This window comes from Macaca mulatta, chromosome 7 (assembly GCF_049350105.2).
Source record: "Macaca mulatta isolate MMU2019108-1 chromosome 7, T2T-MMU8v2.0, whole genome shotgun sequence".
NCBI classification, from domain to species: domain Eukaryota; kingdom Metazoa; phylum Chordata; class Mammalia; order Primates; family Cercopithecidae; genus Macaca; species Macaca mulatta.
This window is the reverse complement of record NC_133412.1, coordinates 131937646-131940319: the sequence shown is the minus strand read 5'-3', so window position 1 is coordinate 131940319 and position 2674 is coordinate 131937646. Positions and strand designations below refer to the sequence as shown.

The following is a 2674-nucleotide window of genomic DNA, read 5'->3' as shown; positions in this document are numbered from 1 at the left end:
ATAGCTTCCCTGCCACCCCAGCCAGTGTTTGTTTTATTTCCAAACAAATCATTCATTATTTATTTATTCTTTCAATTAACCTAAATTGAGCATTTATGATTGTAAAGGACTCTCTCACGCACTATGCACACATAAAGACATGCAGACAACAATGTTTTTCTCTGGAAGAACAAAGTGCACAAATGACTCACCACCCTAAATATATTTGAGCTGAGAGTCTAATTAGCAGGCAAACCTCAATGTTACAAAGGTAGGGAACCTGTCTTGTGTAATAGTGGGATGGGCCTCCAGGAAAATGACATTGTAGCTCTCCCTGCAAAGGTGGATAGAATTTCAATAGGGGAAGAGAGGTGACTTTCTAAGAAAAGGGAATAAAATGAAACAGGAAATGACTTGTTTTCAAAATCTAGTATGGAGTTAATTCAAGGAAGTGTTTGAATAGAAGGGTTACATTAGAGATAAGACTAAAACTGATGTTAAATGACAATCGCTGTTTTTTGCCTTTAACATATCAGAATGGGTTCTTTTGACCCTTGCAAAATGCTAAGGCAGTTGCCATAGAAATACAGTAGTCATATGCCATAGAGGAAGCTAGGCATCTCAGCTGGTGGCAGGGCCAAGAAAATGTATATTAATGCCTCAAGGTTCAAAATTTTCAAATTAAGAGAGGTTTATGGTCAAATTTATTAATGTTTAAAGTTTGAAATTAATGTTTACAGTTTGAAATGTTTAATATTTAAAGTTGAAATTTAATGCATTAAATGCTTGATAAGAAATATCTACTTAAGGTAGAATATATATTTGCACCCAGAGAGGGTTAATTTAACTTTCATGAAAGTAGAAAGTTAGAAAAATATTTAAATTCGCCTGAAGAAAAAGTAATAACAAGGAATATTTTTATGATTATCATTTAGTTAGTAAGACCTCATGGCTATACATCTAAATAGATCCATGGAGATATAGGGGCATTAATAAATAATGAGAGATTAATAGTAGTGATAATAATTATCTTAGAAACAACAGTGATTATTGTTCAGCTTCTTGAGCACCTAATACATGCCAGTTAACTTATACATATTATTTCTTTCTTTTTTTTTTTTTTTTTTTGAGACGGAGTCTCGCTCTGTCGCCACAAAGACTTTATAGGCTAGATAATATTATCCCATTTCATAGGTGAAAAACTGAGGCTTATAGGGATTAAGAAATTCACCAAAATCACTCCAATGGTAAATAGAGACACTGAGCTTGAATCCATATTTAACCTACCACAATTCTTTTTTGCCTACTGTGCTGTCTCTGGAATACTGTGAAGCATCTAATGGGCCTTGGTAAGGCTTTCTTTCCTTTGTCTGCATTAATGGTTCATAAATATTATAACATACAAAAAAAACCCTCAAATAATGTACCATTTACTGGATGAAACTTAAGAGCTCTAACAAAGGAATTAAAAGAAAATAATACCGCTGACTTTGCCATCTGAGGGGCCATCTTGGGAGCGCAGCGGGATGTGCCCCGGAGCTGCCGCTTGAGGCCCTCAGGTGTCCGGAGGTGTCATGGAGGAACCTAGCTCCTGCCATCCTCTTCCCCCAATTTGCCACTTCCAGCAGCTTTAGCCCATGAGGAGGATGTGAGGGAGACTGAGTCAGGAGCTCCCCGGAAGCATGGAGACCGTGGTGATTGTTGCCATAGGTGTGCTGGCCACCATCTTTCTGGCTTCGTTTGCAGTCTTGGTGCTGGATTGCAGGCAGCGCTACTACCAGCCCCGAGACCTCTGCAGCGCTATGATTCTAAGCCCATTATGGACCTCATCGGTGCCATGGTGACGCAGTCTGAGCCCTCTGAGTTAGAACTGGATGATGTTGTTATCACCAACCCCCACATTGAGACCATTCTGGAGAACAAAGACTGGATCAAAGATGCCTCAGGTCTCATGTCCCACTGCATTGCCATCTTGAAGATTTGTCACACTCTGACAGAGGAGCTTGTTGCCATCACAATGGGTTCTGGGGCCAAGATGAAGACTTCAGCCATTGTCAGCGACATCATTGTGGCGGCCAAGTGGAACAGCCCCAGGGTGGATGATGTTGTGAAGTCGATGTACCCTCCATTGGACCCCAAGCTCCTGGATGCAGGGATGACTGCCCTGCTCCTGTCTTGTCAGTCATCTGGTGCTGGTGACAAGGAATGCCTGCCATCTGACAGGGTCCTGGACTGGATTGACCAGTCACTGTCAGCTGCTGAGGAGCATTTGAAAGTCCTTCGAGAAGCAGCCCTAGCTTTTGAGCCAGATAAAGGCCTCCCAGGCCCAGAAGGCTTCCTGCAGGAGCAGTTCGCAATTTAGCGCCTACAGGCCAGCAGCTAGCCATGAAGGCCCCTGCTGCCATCCCTGGGTGGCTCAGATTAGCCTTACACTTTTTCCTGTAGAATTAGTTGTTCTCCACAGCTCAAGAGTTCAGTTGTGTATACATAGTAAAGCAGGAGATCTCTGTCAGTTTGTGCCTCTCTTGCAATTGCAAATTGTGGCTTGTGAGTGGCAGTCTAATACTACAGTTAGGGGAGATGCCATTCACTCTGCACAGAGGAGCATTGAAAACTGGTGGACTGTCAGCTTTATTTAGCTCACCTAGTGTTTTCAAGAAAATTGAGCCACCGTCTAAGAAATCAAGAGGTTTCA

At 41.9% G+C, this 2674-nt stretch overlaps 1 pseudogene; it reads left to right on the top strand.

Annotated features, from left to right (window-relative positions):
- Positions 1–1659: 1659 nt before the first annotated feature.
- LOC114679574 (transmembrane protein 98 pseudogene) lies at positions 1660–2341 on the top strand (annotated as a pseudogene).
- Positions 2342–2674: the final 333 nt, after the last annotated feature.